Genomic DNA, 16,686 nt, shown 5'->3' with positions numbered 1-16,686 from the left:
ATGCTTGTGGATGAAACTTTCAATAATAACTAAATATGCAAACAGATGGCATAGATGCCATATATGCAAATCAAATCACTGTTTTATGCTCAGACTTTTCTTTTTGTGTCTGAAACAGAAACAGAACAACAGGCATGAGAACAACAAGTGTAGTGAGTTCAGCTGTAAACACAATATAGGTGAAGAACATAGTGAGACTCGTCTTCCCCAGATCCAGATGTTAGCTGTCATCAACACTTTAGTTGTTTGTCTGCTGAGGCGGGAAGAGGACCAGCAGAGTGGGAAGGTTTTCTGTTGTTTGTGTGTAGAAGTTCTCTGACTCGTGCAGCTGTGGTGTGATGCAATGCCTCTTTAAGCCAGACAATCCAAATAGAGGAGAGAGAGAGAGAGAGAGAGAGAGAGAGAGAGAGAGAGAGAGAGAGCTGGTGGGGAGGGGGGTGAGGGAAGAGGAGTGAGAGCCAATAAGAGGCAGTGGGTGCAGACTCACTGTTTGTGACACCTTGTGGTGGAGAGTGAGGGGGTGGCAGGGATGGAGAGAGGGGGGCACCAATGGATAGAGAGCGAGAGAGAGATCAAAGCAGAGGAAGAAACAGAGGAGGAGGACCGAGGATGAGAGATAGCAGCGCTGCAGTGAGAGTAGCTGCCCGTCTGCCTGCTTGCCTGCCTGTCTGCCTGCCTGCCCGTCTGCCTGCCGTTGCAACGAGTGTTTCCTCCACTTTTCCTGAGAGCCGCTTCTCTTCCCTCTGTGTGCATCATGGAAGTGATTTAGGTGAGTGGAGCGACGCTGGGCGGCGGCAGGAAGCCACAGATCTGTGTGTGTGTGTGTGTGTGTGTGTGTGTGTTTGTGTGTGTGTCTGCGCTGTCAGCAGGTAAACTGGCTTTCCATTTCACTCTTTTATCTGCTTCTCCTTTCTCTTGTGAGGAGGAGCAACACAACTTCTGCAGAGTTTGGGTCTTGTTGAATCCTCCTCTCCCCGACAGAAACAGCCAGCACACTTCATTCTCTCCGGTCCGTTGTGGTCGTTCAGGCTGTACGGTGGAACTGTGCAAAGTGTGGAAGTGGTGCAGCTTCCCTCTGACAGGCTGAGCTGCATTTAGCGTCTAGGTATTGACAGCCGGGCTCTCGTGGTGCTGAGGGGCTGGAAGAGGATGAGAAGTGAGATGAGTCAAATCTCTGCTTGAGGGACCGGGAGGGTAACAGCATCAGCTGATGATCATCCCCATCTGTACGAGAGAAAATCAGCCTTGGCTGCTCGTCAGATTTTACACCACACTTGTTTGGTTTCGTAACACGAGGTAAAACGTGTGCATGTGGGAAGACCACACGAGAGCTGGAGCTTTTCCTCGGGCATGCCTTCAAGTCCGTGCTGATTTAGTCTGTGGGTTTTTTTGTGTTTTCTTTTTGGAGGTTTAGAAGGCAGGTGATCGGAGATTTTGTGGCTCAGCCGTCCTGAGTGACAGCTAAGCTCTATCACAGCTTTCATCATGACTCAAGCTGGTAAACTGCAGCTCAGCTCGTGACACAAATCCCCGTCCTCTCGGCGATGTGGGAATAACCTGCCTTCATCTGGCCGCTGGATTAGAGTGATTTACTGTTGCTCCCCATCAGCCTGGCGGTGTTTGTGTGGGGTTTGACCTATAATGGCACCTAATGGCATCATATGTTATTTCCAAGAGGACACTGTCAAACGGGACACTGTCGCCAGCCACATCCAGTTGTAATATGGCAGTTGTTATAAATGCTAGCTCTCCTCATGACCCCCATCAAAACTACTACTGGCAGAGGTGCTGGGCAAGAATTAATGGACCCTTTAAAATTAGAAATTACATTTATTGTGGGCTAGATTTACCGTCAGCCAGTACCTCCATTACTCTCTCTCTCTTGTAAAGGATATTTTTGTCTTTGTTGGCTGGCCCACAAAAAAAGTCCTCAACACAGGCCTTGATTGAATGTACAAAATATTCGATTTCTCTCTCGTATCAACCTTCAGCCCCTTTCTCCACATCCCTGTTACAAACTCTTCTCTTTGATTTGTCTGCTTCTCTTTACTTGCATCGCCTCTGCTGTGTTTGGTAAAGATTGGCTACAGGAAATCAATAAAGGAAAAAGACTTTTACCTAGATTGACCTCAGAGAAAGTCTCCCTGACATGTTTTTAAATTCTGTCCGCTGGCGCTTTTTCTTGCTTTTCGCGAGCAGCCTTGGACTCAAAAACCTTAATCACCTGCCTTTAAATTCCACATCTTATATTAAAGTTTCAGCACCACAGCTGGGTGATATAGCTCACACTCAGGGATCAATAAACAGGCAGACACAATGTGAGGGGGAAGCAATCCAGCTGGTAAACACATTTAACAACATGTGCAGCAGCAGGTAGGGTTACAAATCAGTGCCGTTTTGTCAATGTCCAAACTATCGAGCAAGCACGAAACTTAATTGGAGAAATAAAGATTTCATCGCGTGCGGAGGCAAAAAGTCATTTTGAGCATGCGGTGCTGAAATTGTCTCTCACTGACCGCGAAATTTAGACAATTAAAAAAGTAAAATCTCCTCTTGTGGGTGTAAAATCTGCATGAAAAGCTGCATCTGGATCAGGAGCCTCGAAATCCGCTGTGTGTTTGATATCGTACTAAATGGGACCCAGTTATAGAAATCCAGTCACTTACTTGTTTAGCAGCACAGATAAACCTCCTCCCTCAGGTTCCCAAAAATAAACAACGTCTCCAAAGACGGATTTTAAATAAGTATACAGATTTAAACTGTGGTACTTGGTGTGTACAAATACCCTGATCTGAGGTATCATATTATGATATGATATGCACAATGAAATAGTGGTTTCCTATCAAATTGTACAACTAAGGTAAGATTATTTATCAGTTAAAGTCTTAATATCCCCGTGGGGAGGGATTAGAAAGGACTTTGAAACAGAAATGCAGTGGTTCAGTGGTCAGCACCTTCACCCCTCGGCCACCAGGTCGCCCCACCATTAACAGTAACAGTCTTGTGGTCACGTTTAGGCACTTGGGTTGGGTTTGGTCAGAAGCACACACGACATGCCATATCATACTGACACGTCCTGGAGTTCACTTCTTTCTCAAACTCCCGCATGTCAGCATCAATTATATTGTCAGTCGATGTTAAAGGCGCCCATTTTCAAAACTTCAACATTATTCCTTAGGTCTAAGACAGACCAAAATATCAGTCACCATGAACTATCTCATACAACGGCGTATACTAGGACCACTGTCGAAAAATAAAAAAATAAAAAATGGAGCCAAGCGAGGTGGGAAATATTCTGAGAAATAAAGTCGCAAATTTGCCACTTTAAACTAGCAAATCTCTCTCCACCTCTTTCTCGCTCCGTTTTATAAATCTTTTTCCTACAGTGGCCCTAATACGCCATCATACTCCCAAATCCTCAAAACTAGTGATAAAACGAGAAACTGTGATGCCGTCACACATTCTTGAATCGTGAGAATTTGTTGTTGTTAAATTGGTTATTGTGGGTAGGGTTTGGTTATTGAGAGCAGCACACGGTGGGAGTGACACAGTGAATGTGTTAAAGTCGCCATACTATTTAAGAAAACATCTAGCTAAGCTAACTGCGTTAGATTTCCATTAACTTTCACTGTTTTCTGATTCATTCTCACAGCCACATATTACAGTCATCTGTCTCCTCATAATCACCACCATCCTCACTGGCGCTCTAGAGGAGCTATTTCTGGATTACACATATCAATAGAAGCAGTTTGTACTTCATCCATTGCAACGTACCCGTTTGTTGATTCACGTAGAAATAGAACGCTCTCGTTTTAGCGGAGAGCGTCGGGTTGGATTTGCAAGAACGTCGCGGATGACACAGAGTGTACGGGGGAATTTTCCGTCTCACAACTGAGAACGCTGCAAAAGAAAAGAGCTCATTTGTGTAAAAGAAAAAAAACAACAACCCACAAACACTCTGGGGGTCCATGAAATCAGTCATCCATTCAAGGTCTATGGAGCAGCTCAAAGTTTATACCTGATGACATCACGAGGCTCGTGACCTAGCGGGTTTCCCCTCTAGCAACCAGACGTGAACGCTAACCTTCTCTCGTCCAATCCATGGACTCCGTCTGTGTGGACGTCTCCGGCCGCCTGCAGCAGCCTCTTGTCGGCTCCATGAGAAGGAATCAGCAGTATTTGTAGGGTGTTGTTAATTGAATCGCAGGCAGGGAAGACTATCTGCCTGCGGTGACACAGACGAGCACAGACCTTGATCAGCCGATATATAGATTGATAGTTAATGAATGCAACACACATCTGTGAGCAGCGTCAGTGTTGATGGAGAGATTTAATAAAAGAGAGGCTCCTTCATGTGTGACAGACGTCAAAAACGTTCACACATTGACTGGAAATAACGTGGTGTTCCCCCTAAGCAGGAGGCGTGTTAACTTGTTTAATAATTAACCTCAGTCGCAATCTATTCCAAGTCTAACCTAATTAAACCGATGAGTTTGTGTTGCCGAAACCCACAAACTATACTCAGGACCTGAACCCCGGTCTTTGGTGCCCGGTACTTTGCACACCTGCAGCTCCCGACAGCTTCTGCTCTGTAAAGCGTTGTCAGTGCACCAATCGTGCTTCTTTTACGGAAACAAATGGGCTGTATGTATATTGTTATTTTCAAGGAGGCACATTCAGCACAGTTCAAATGTGTTAGTTAGTGAAAAGAGATTCAGGTTTGAGTCGTTTCAGTTCCATCTGGCAAAAAAAAGTGATGTTTCTCCTCTCAAATAAAAGCACAAGGTCAATTTTAATAAAAAAAACAACAACAAAAACCACTCAAAAACATCCATCCACATTGGAACATTGGAGAGCATGTTTTTATTTGTGGAGCCTTTAGATGTCTGCCTCCCTTTCAGCGTTCCCCTCGATGAGATGAAGGGTGAGATATTTGGAAGGTGGGTGGGCTGCCTACTTTTAAACAAGCAAGCAAAGTCTGCACGGCCATCTGCTCGCACCACAATATCTGTTTTCATCGAGACTGCAGCCTCTTCTCACTCCTGCACGTTAACATCTTGTACTAAGAGCCACAACATGGCGCTTACATCTCCTGCAATGCGGGTTGAAACCCAAGCCTGGCTTTGGTGCTGTGAACAGATGCTGCATCCAACAAATTAGTGTGAGATTTGTGACAAGTTGCTTGGTGTCGACGCCTCCTTGTTATTCCCACTTTTTATTTTTAGAATTTTAAAAAGGAGGATTGCACTTTACATGGGCGTCTGTGCAGTGCGGCTTGTTTTTGATACACGTTCATAAAAGACAGATTCATAAAGCATCAAGTTTCTTCCTCTAAAGGATGTTTTGTACAACATGCATCAAAGGGCAGTGAAATTACAGCACCAGACTGAAATTAGTCAAGGTTCAAAGTCTTGTCTATGAAATGTTGCAAATATGGGCCAATGTACCGTTTCAATATGAATTCATTTCCTGCATCGATTTTTCCCCGTATGCTAAATTGAGCATTGAATTGTGGGAGCGAAAACCTCCGCCAGCACCACAAAAACTTCTATTTGCATTTTGAAACCTCATACTTCAGTGGTAAAAATAAAAAAATGAATGCCTATCTAAAATGATTCATGCTAACGCTAGCTCAGTACCGTTTTAGTTGGAAAGGTTTACTGTGTTGGTGAAATTATCTCTTTTGTCCTAAAATGACTATTGTGACATAAAAAAAATCCTAATTTGAGTGAGAAAAATAAATCTAATAATGGATATAACGATGAAAAAGTATGTACTGGCCAGATGTGTGGTGTCATTATTCCTGTACGTTAAAATCTCAAATGTAGTCATGCATTAGTTTTAGAGACAAACTGAGTGCTGATATACAATGTGGGGTTTGGAGAAACCAAGACTGGGACAATGATGAGGCTGTTGTTTTTCTGTCCTTTTGCAAAACAGCACACAACACTGTGTTTGTGAGCGTCTGATGCTAAAGTCTGACTGAACATGCAGTCCTCCATCTCAAGTGGCCGGACAGATCATTAGAGGATGTTCAGGGGGAAATGCATTATAGTGCTTTGAGTTAAACAAAATGCCTCACCATATGTTGTTTTTCTTTCTGTTCTCCCTTTTTCTTCTTCAGGCTGACTCATTCTGTGATTGAGGATCGATGCCAGTCCACCGAGGGAGCAGAAGAAACCCTGAGACCTGACCACATCAGCAGGCAGGTAGGACTTTTACACCGTCAGCGTTTCTTTTCCAGGACAAGAATGTGAAGCAGTTTCCCACGTTGTCGTCAAACTAGTTGTGATCGCTCGTTAGAAATGTCACCAGAACAACGGCGGCGCCACTTATCAGTCTGTGTCATGGTTTCACCCCAATGTGTCGCCTCTGGGTTGAAATGGTGATTCACACATCGGAGCAGCAGACTGATTCATAGAACTTAAGTTGGATTTTCTTTTGCTTTCCATATGATTCTGATCACAATAAATATATTATATTATTGAAATGAAAAAACAGAACAAAAACATTCATCACCAGCCAACGGGGAGTTTCCAGAGAACACTCATGAATATAAATAAATTAGACATGACATGAAACTTACCCCAGTTGACTACTCCCATTTTTGTATCACAAGTTTTCTTAAAATGTATATTTGAATATGCAAATTAACCATTATCTTGCATTTCCAAAACAGGATTCTCAAAATGTGGAGAAAGCCAGGTTCAAATGTCTTGTTTTATCTTGACGACATATTACAGATAGTATGTATGAAGGTTTTTAGAGAGGAGAATCGCCACATGAGAAAAGGCTATTAAAAAAGTCAATTTTCCTTGTTTTTAAGAAGAAAATGTTCTATAGATGAGGCTGTGAATGATTTATGAACAAACCCTTTCTGTAAAACCTTCAGAGGACAGATAGAAATAAAACTGCCACGTTTGAGCTCCTGAAGTGGAGATTTCTACCACATAGAATGAGAAAAGACTCATTTTGAGAAAACGGCTTTTAAAGATATGAATTGTTAAATGAAGACACTACAGGTGAATAGGATAAAAAATGCATAACTAATAAATATCAATGTGGAAGGCGTTATCTAATGCTAACTTTTGGTTAAGATCTACAGAGTTGTAAGTAGGAGTAAATGTAGTCAAATGAACACTTACATGTATATTTTGGATGTTTTTGGTCGATTATTCAACAGGAAGATATTTAATAGTCAACTGAACAACATATCAGAGCTTCTTGAATTATTCAGAAGAACTCACTTTTTCCTAAATTACGGCGACTTTAACAATTAAAAAGTTTCCCATGTTTTAGTACCCCGACGTGGGTCTGCATTAAAGATTCATCCAAACAGCTGCTCCTCCTTCAGCACGGCTTGTGTTCACGTTTCTCACCGGCTTCTTCTTCTGATGAACATCTTTGGCTTTAACATCAGTGAAAGGAGATTTTCAGAGAAAGAATTGCATTATGGAAGGCTGATGTTTCCTTTTGCGAGGCTTTCGCAAATTGCCGATGGCATCAAATATCGTTGATTATTTTTTCCTACGATATATTAAGGTGATTTTCACAAACCTACGATCACAGCTGTGATAAAAATGCCGTCTCTGCATTTAGCGATGTTCTTGGTGGAGCGCCATGTTCTCCTGCTGAGCCCTTTAATCAGCTCGAGTGACGAGTGAATTTTAAATCCTTAATTGAAAACCAGTTAACCCTTCTGTTTTCTATCTGACACCCACATCTCCGTTCCAAACCTGCTCTGCACTCCATAGGAGTAACTATATGGATGCGATTTGCATTGTGATATTATAGATAAGATAGTCATGATAAATGGAACATGATGCTGTGATATGGTCGCATATCACAGACTTTTAAAAGGGAGACATTTTTTTATTTAATTGCTATTAAATACATTTTTTATATGTTTAGATTCACACGCCTTTTCCCCTGTAACTTCACTCTAATGCTTGCAGAAAGCTCTAAGGTCCGTACCAGTGTTACTCAATGTTATTGTCCATCGACAACATCGTCTACCGCGTTCACATAAACCTCTACGAGATATTGTGAGATAGTTTGTTTACGTTTTGTTCATATTCAACAAGCGTTGCAGAATGAACCTGAAAATGTTTGTCAAGGTCATAAAACTCCCGTCGTCGTTAAAATCTTCCTCCTAGCTCAAAGTGGAGTCCAAAATTGAGTTCTTGTAAAGAACTATTTTTCCTGGCGTAATAACATTCTTCAGAGGGCGGAACCAAAGTATAAAGGAGGTCATATCAGTACACCAGACGTGAGACTCGCATACAGAAGCATGGAGCGAAAGATTGAATCTCAAAATGTTAAAATCAGTGATATTAAAAGGAAAAGCAGCAGAACCTCACACTTATCTAGATATGTAAATTAATTAATTAATTAATTAATTAATTAATTAATTAATTATCAAACAAACAAATCTACAAAACTCAGTTTCTCAAACGTATTGAAGCTTCAGGCTCTAGTGTGTCGTCCTGTCCGTTGTAATTCCGTTAGTGAGTCCGTCACTTCAAACCAGAGTTTGAGTGAACTTTTATCTTGAAGTGCAAGATGAGAGTCAAAGGAAAACATCTCCAACAATGTGTCTGTTGTCTCGGCTAGATTATAGCTTTTTATTTTCTCTTGCTTTTTCAAAGGCGTTTGATCTGCCTCCCTCTAACTTTTGACAACTTAGAAGAGGAAAAGCCTCCAGCAGTCCCACAAGGCTTAATTATCCCTCAGACTGATAACAACCTGGTGAGACGGGGGGTGGAAGAGAGCGGGAACTATACGAGCAGATAGAGATGGTGGGATTAATGGAGATTGTCTGATATTACCTGGCCTCTCATCAAAAGACTGTGTTGGCAGGCGGAGCACATAATCCCCTCCATTTCTCGTGTCCATACCAAAAAAACTGCTGGTGCTGTGCAGCTCAATGGGAATGGCAAGACACCCTGAGCAGCCGGTCCCTGATGGAAACACTCATTGTCCTGCAGAGACACACATCTGGATGCATGAATCCAGCTGTGGAGATCGAATGGCCCGGTCAGGGGAATGAACTCGCACGTCTGCAGCAGGCTGAATTCTCTCAGCAGTCTTACTTTTATCAGAGCTTTTTTGTTGCATATTCATAACAAGTCCATTCTCACATGTTCTCTGTGGATGTTTTAGTCCACAGAGATGCATCCTCTTTCATCAGCATCTGTTTTGGTTTTTTCCCTTTCTTCTGAAGTGCATCTTGGCTGCAACAAGCCTCCTCAAATTTTCGAATTGTGATTCGTATTTGTGCTCAAGGACATTTTAACAATTTGTATCAAAGGGAAAGACAAGCGCGTGGTTAAGAGAAATGCTCAAAAGTGTATATTTAGGGTATAAACCTTGTACAATTCTGAAACTAAAATCACTCTGCTGCAGCTTCTCACTCTGATGAAAACAGCCGAACGCGGGCGAACCATGAGAAAAGCCCCCAAATAGATCCTGCTGTTAAAAATGGGAACCTCACTGTGCAATTAGATAAGTCTTCACGTCTATCGGGGAAAAAATCACAAACTATGTTCACTCTCATCTCTCATTGAGTGTTTATTTTTGCTGGCACAGATGTAGGCAAGAACAGTAAAGTCAATCAAATCTGATAGAAACTGGTTCCAGCTTCCAGCAAAACAGCATTTATCCATTTTTTATCAAGGCCTCAGACATTTGACTGTTCAAACCCAGCGAGGAGCTAGCAGAGTGGTTCCAACGATCTATGATGTTGTTTCGTGCGGATTTATAAAACATCATTTCTACAAAACAGCAACTTTATCCTTTTACAGAGATGTCACAACGCTAAGCAGCTTAGCAGACAGAAAAACCTATTCTGGGTTTGCACTTGGCAGCATTATCTGCTCGCAAAAATAAATCTACTTATAATTGTTGGGTACATGGGGAAAAAAGAGATAATCTTGAGTCATTAGAGTCATAATTGATATTCCTTAATATTTGGATAAATGTTGAATGGGTTCATTTCCACGGTGTGATCCTCCTCCGCACTGAAGGTTAAACTTTTAGAGATGATATCAAACGATGATATATGATATTATCAGATATGAGAAGAGGTGAGCGTCTGTGTCTAATGACTCAAGTCTCCGCACTCACCTCTGTTGGCAAAAGTAATTATGGCAAAGTCATGAGGGGCTGGAGGACGAGTGGACGCAGCAACACCGTCCAACAGACTGAGGACACAATCAGACAAAATCAAGCGACGGTGTCTGAACACTCGAGGCGATTTTCTTTATTTCCGTTCTGATTAGTGATGTTTAAAGTCAGGCGGGTAAATGTTTTTTTTTCGCTTCCAGACTGCTGAAACAGGATGTCGGGGCTTTAACAGCATGAACTAATGGGATATTGGTTCGATGTGGAAAAGCTGTTTTATTTTAATGGGGTGAGCAGATGGGATTGTTCAATAATCTGCAATGTTTTTATCGAATATAGTTTTTTTATGAAATCCTAACAGCCAAGAAAAATAACTTGCTGGGAGCCTGATGTTCGCATTAAAATATTTATTTTTGCCCATATTTTCTAAATTCTGTGTTTGCAGATGTAAAGTTAAACCTCTCAACCTGCGAATAAAACAGGAGCACGGGTCTTCAGGGGCAAAAGGAATATTCAATGTTGGATTTGACCCTTCAACACCCACCGTCTGTCTGTGCAGGTTTGCATTTTATAAAAGAGTCCTGGATTGCTACTTCTGTGGAAAGGTACATGAATACGAACATATGTAATATGTATCGATACATTTTCAAAAATATCGTCTGTAAAAAAAGAATTCAGACACAATGTAAAGCAGGGTATGGAAACATATCGCATTAGGCAAAGGGAAAATACCTTAATGTTTAATTATGACTTCCATATTCATAATTATGACATCAGGATCTCATGCTTTAAACAATTACCAGATACTGAAGTCATCATTTGAAGATTTGTTTTCTATTTAGTGGATTCAATGTGTTTCTGGAGCAGAGCGTGAAATTAAACCTCACAAATAGTGTGTTTCTACCTTTAAAATCAAACTTGGCCGACCAACTACAAAATAAATCTGTGTAAGCAGTAAAAAACAAAAAACAGCCCCTTTGTTTTGATGAAGGCAGCTGACACCGGGGATATGATGCAATATCACAATGTAAAGCACCGTCTTCATGAATCCTGGACTAAAAGATGTATTTGCAGCAAAGGTTTCAAAGTAAAAGTACTCATGTATGCAGAACAGCTCCTGTCGGTGGTGTTTTCTGATATTTGATGATACTAATGTCCCATTACTGTGTAAGCAGCATCTTAATGTTGATTAATGAAGCTGCAATATGACTCTAATGTAACCACTTATGATTCTTTAATGTAAATTAATCCATAACAATACATTATATTTTGTTAATCTGTGATAAAATGAGTGACAATAGTTGTCAAATAAAATAGCAGCTGCACTAAAAAACAATATTTCCTCTGCAATGAATTAGACGTATAAAGTGTTAGTAAAGTACTACTGCTCCTGCTAATAATATTAACATTAATAGTGCCATATTACTCCCATAACTCACAATAATACTAAGAAGCATGACAGTCATCATCATATTAATCTAATTAAAAAAAGATCTGCATATCTGCCCGAGAAGAATCCCCACAAAACAATGTGGCAGTCAGACTGCACCGACGAAGCCACCTAAATACACAATAATGAGCACTAACCAAATCAGCCACTTAACAGTTCATTCATCACTGAGCGTGTCATCAATTTGGAGCCAGAAGGACAATCAGATGGGAGTTTATCAATCCTCCATTTCTATCAGCAACCTGGTGAACTGTGAAGAGCACACAAATTAAATTCCCAACACATGCTCAGTGTCGCGCTCCCGACGGCGATCCAGATCAGGGATTATTCCACTAATTAGCGGGGATGTGCTCCTCTTCTTTGACACAAACTGAAGCCCATCAGTGATTGGATCAGATAAGCGTTTGACATTCAATGCTCGCTTTTACCTTGTTTTGCAAATCCCAGAGAGGATTTCATCACAGACTCCTGCCCGCCTCCTAGTGAAGCGCTCAACTTCACTTTTCTTCTTTCCCCCCCGTTCCTGCCCTGCAGTTGTGCAGCGCTGCAGCACTGTTGGTCCTGCTGTGGTTGTGTGTCATCATGCTTTTGTTTCCCACTGGAATACTGAGCAGCGTCACATGGGTGGGCAGTGAGAAGCCATTGTGTTCAGTAAAGTTAGCAATGGGGGGAAATAAAACTCTTTAAGCTTCTTTAACAAAACAATCTGGAAAACAAATCTGTTTTAATGAGAGAATGTTGGTTGTGCTTTGGTTCAGGTGCATTTTCTTTTGCATCTTATTACATTATTGTTGTTGATGAAAGTCCCAGTGAAATGGAAGTTTCCTTGTTTTATAAGAGATCAAATACAAACAATTAACGTGACGCAGGATTTCACTGGGAGTTTTAACAGCCTTCCATAGCGTGTTTCAGCACCGTGATAACCTCCAGGCAAATGAGTGCCTGAATGCTTTTCTCAAGTCGTTTCACTTGGCCTTCGTCGCACAAAGAAAAAAGCACTCCAGCTGGCATAAAGCATAACTGCACAAAGCATCGCTCAAGCTTAGCTTCTCAGCCAGTTCGTGGAGGGAACATAAAGGTCAAAGGTCGTTGTTTGGATTGAATGCTCACTTTTTTTTAACTCACTTTTTATTCAACATGTTATTTAAAGTCATTTTATACTGAGTAAGGCTCATTTATTATTTCCTTATAACAATGCTCACTTTTTGAAACTATTGGGTTTTATTAGACCAAAGTAGATTTTGTAGACGATATTCTGTCGGACATCATGATTTCATTTGGGTGAACTATTGTATCGGTGAGTGGGTGGGATAATGTGCATTATTGCAACCAAACTATGAATAAAAATCTGCCAGTTTCAAATAGACATATTACATCATCAGACAGAGTTCTCAGCTTCAGCAGGAAGACAACATAAAGGAGGTTATATATGAAATTGACAGGCACTGTGGGTTTGGGTAAGAGCTTAAAGCTTCTGTTTGAGTGAGATGATGTGCAGGTCATGTGTGAATACAGTACGCTGCTCCTGCAGACTTATTAAGCCCGGCTCCTCCGAAGGTTTGCCAGTCCCCCCCCCCCCCCCCCCCCCCAGGCCTTTGGAGCACCCACTGTCATAGATCCCTGGCAGAAACCTTTTGATCATCGTGGATGGCAGAAAGCGCCAGTGTTATTTTCAGCCAGAGCCTCTCCGACTCACCTCCTGCTTGGAACTACTTGAATGAGGAAGAAATGAAACAGTGGATTTAAAGGGGTTACAGTTCATTAAAACTCTCCTTCTTGCTGTTGGAGGGGATCCAGTTGTATTTAAGCCACCTAATCAATAGTTTTAACACCAGGACCATAAGATCATAAGTATACCTATACAAACGACACGTCATGTGTGTTGGTGGAATGTGTTTCAAAAAGTAGTTAAACTAGATATTATTGCATAATATATTGATATATTGTCATAATATCCCATCACAATTAAAACTGGTACATATTTTGAAACATAAGTGGGTTTTGTTTGTGTTGGCACCAATGTTAAGAAAGTTACTCAAGAATTAGAATAAGTAAATTTTTTACTCATTTAATAAGTAATAATATGAATCTTCCTTATATTGGTAATTAATTAAAGGCAGTAATCCCTCCCAGGAAAGTCAGTAAGTGGTTCTTACAGTATCTGCTGATGAAAAGCGTCTCCTTCCGTCCATGTGAAGGCAGCAGGACACAAACAGGATGTTGATAAAAGCGTTACGCACGGCCGTTCACAGACATCCACACGCATCTGTCTGGTCCATTACAAGTTCTCCATATTCTGCTTTTTACTGAGGAGGCGTGGTGTCGTGGAGTCTCCTCATCGCTCCACACAGATCTGATGGTTTCATCTGCAGCATCGCTTGTCTCCTGTGGATGTTAAAGTCAAAGGCTTCCTGTCCGTCGCCGTTTATTTGCTAAGTCTCTCCCTGTCGCATCCTTGTGTTTATGCACACACTTTTCCACCTCTGCCGAGTGTTAAACAATATCTTGAGGTTTTCTTTTCTTGATTTTTTATGTTTCCAATCGCCTGTTTTCATAGTTTTATTTTATGTGCATAAAAACTGGTTGATGGAATCTCACTCCACGACTGGGAATGAAAGACTTCTCGTTTTCTTCTTCAGAGTTTCTTCTAAGTTTTTGCTGAAAAGACACAGAGTAGAGAGCAGTAAAAGATGAAAGACATGGCATCAACAACACCATGTCCCAGTCAGGTTCATCACCACAATGTGTTTGAGCAGGAAAGTCAGTTAGAAGATGTAGAAGTGGGAAAAAGAGTTTTGATTTAAATTAGATGCAGAGGTCCAGTAAAGAAGAATAAGACAACGAGAAGCGCATTGACCTCTGGAACAGAATCAGAATGGATGGTTCCCACGTCCTGCAGGGAGTTGTTGTGTTGGAAGTCGGAGTAAACCTCTGGATAGGCTCAGCATCGTACCTGAGCCTATCGCTCCTTTTCATGCAGCATGGACCGTTCACGGTTCACCAGAGTCTTCTCTCCTGGACGTTCCTCTCTGCCTGATGTCGGTCTCCAGGTCCTTTCGTCTGGTCTTCTTGGGCCGGCTCCTCTTTCTTGTGCCTTGAGGCATTGGGTTTCCATCTTCTACTCTTCATCTCCCCCTCCGCAGGTCATTGGCCTGCCAGGGATCATTGTTGCTGATGCTTTCTGGCCCACGGATGCTCCAGATCCACCTCAGGCGGCTGCTGACCAATGTTTGTACTTGGTCACTCTTGTCTGTCTTCTCTGTCTTTGATCACTTGATGTAAGAGCGAAATGAAGAGTCTTAGATTTCTTCAGTCAGCCTCTCCTTCTTCCTCCAGGCAGTCATGTACTGATTGTACATAAGAGAGACTACTGATGAAAATCTTAATTGATGAAGATGAGGTAGGTGTGGTGATCCTTTCATTGTCTTCTCATCAAAAACTAACATTAAACAACCAAACAGTGAGGAGAGAGCTGCTGCTGCTGCTACGCTCAGCCAAGAGACCAATTCAACGAACATAATGCACATCCAGCCACTTTAAATGCTGTAAGTGTGTGACTGAGCACTTTCCTCAGCTAATCCTTTTAACAAACACAAAAAAACAAAATCCCATCCCGAAAAATGTCCTTTTAATGGAGATGAAATTATCTTAATGGCATACATTATATTTGTTCTCAGAGCAGGGAGGCTTACACCGGCTAATCATGTATTAACTAGATGATGGAATACGTTTTTCAAATTGAAATGTTCCTCTTAATTGGTCGGTGCAGTGTTTACACAGTACATTACGATAATTAAGTACTACTTCAGTATTGATATGCTTTGGACATGTTACATGGTCCCGCTATTTAATGTGTTTGGTGTATCATGACACATTTTCCTGAGGACCAAAGTGGAAAAAATGGTTGAGTTAAATCTAATCCTCTTTAAGAAAATTCAATATTTATTTTTCTCTCTTGTCATCTTCCTTTTTTCCTGAATTCAATGAGATGTCTGATCTCATGGAATCCAATCAAATTCAGTCAATTTCTATCAAATCGGATCAAAGCAACGATGTGAAATTTCACACAGTCACATTTGTGATAAATGATCACATTGTGACCTGTTTTAATTCCTGTAAAATCTGTGTCTACTGATGATTTTAGTGATTCTAAAACCCTCTTCCGAAGGAAGATGTTGAACATTTTAAATTGAACATAAATGTTCATTTTTCGACCTTGGGAAATGTTAACTCAAGTGTCCACTTACTTTCAACTGACTGACCGCTAAGTAAACTCCCCCTGCTGAGGAAGACAGTGAGATGTGTTTAAAGCTCCAGGCAGAGCCAGGAGGCTAAGTGCACCTGCAGGTGAGATTTTCTACGTGATAAACTTCTCAAATCAGTAAGAAAACTATCAGGATTAGATCATTCATAACCTACTGCAGCTATTTTGCCCTTAAACATAAAAGCAATGGACAAACTACAATTTGAGCTGATGGAATCACGGTTCTTCCCGAAGGGGATTTGATTGATAATGGCATCCATCCAACAGTTGGGTCGAGAAATGAACTGAAAAACAAAAATATCAACCTGGAGGTGCTTAGTTGGAGGATCACCAAACTCCATAGGGTTAATATTCTGGGGACAATGAAAGTCAATCCATCTCATAGTTGAGATGTTCGTTCTGGACCAAAGTGGGCATATAATGAGACGATGGACATGCAAAACACCCGACCACCTCTCCTCCACAGGATTTTATAGATGTTTCCCCTCGTTTTGTTGTTGCTTTATGTCTCTTTGTAGTCGTTATGCATCTCTCTGCAGTTTGATGTCTCTTTGTCGTTGTTTTGGGTCATTCCACTGTTTGCATCTCTATGTATTGGTTTCTTCATGGTCATTTTGAGTCTCTTCCTCTTTTGTTTGTCTACATGTCTCCTGCAGTGACATGTTGTTGGTGAAGGCCCCCGACACTTTGGGCCCCTGGGTGCCTGGTGCCTCCGTTCAGTATTCAGTCACACTAGAGTCGCTCCACTCGTTTAGCTCAACATTGCATTAAACTGCATCAAAGTTGCAGGAGAACAACGCGGTACAAACAATCTGTCGGTGCGACGAGACGGAAACAGGAGAAAACAGAC

The 16,686-nt window shown here is 41.4% G+C and overlaps 1 protein-coding gene across 1 annotated transcript in view; it reads left to right on the top strand.

Annotated features, from left to right (window-relative positions):
• Window positions 1–531: 531 nt before the first annotated feature.
• LOC311019241 (alpha-1,3-mannosyl-glycoprotein 4-beta-N-acetylglucosaminyltransferase C-like) overlaps window positions 532–16,686 on the top strand; it is a 36,495-nt gene continuing 20,340 nt past the window's right edge. Inside the window, exons 1-2 of the mRNA XM_084018518.1 lie at window positions 532–769; window positions 6,125–6,209. The gene's annotated coding sequence lies outside the window, so the exon portion shown is untranslated. The remainder of the gene's footprint in view (window positions 770–6,124; window positions 6,210–16,686) is intronic.

This window comes from Eutrigla gurnardus (assembly GCF_963514095.1).
Source record: "Eutrigla gurnardus genome assembly, chromosome: 9".
NCBI lineage: Eukaryota > Metazoa > Chordata > Actinopteri > Perciformes > Triglidae > Eutrigla > Eutrigla gurnardus.
The sequence above is the reverse complement of the archived record's forward strand: the minus strand, read 5'-3'. Positions and strand labels throughout refer to the sequence as shown.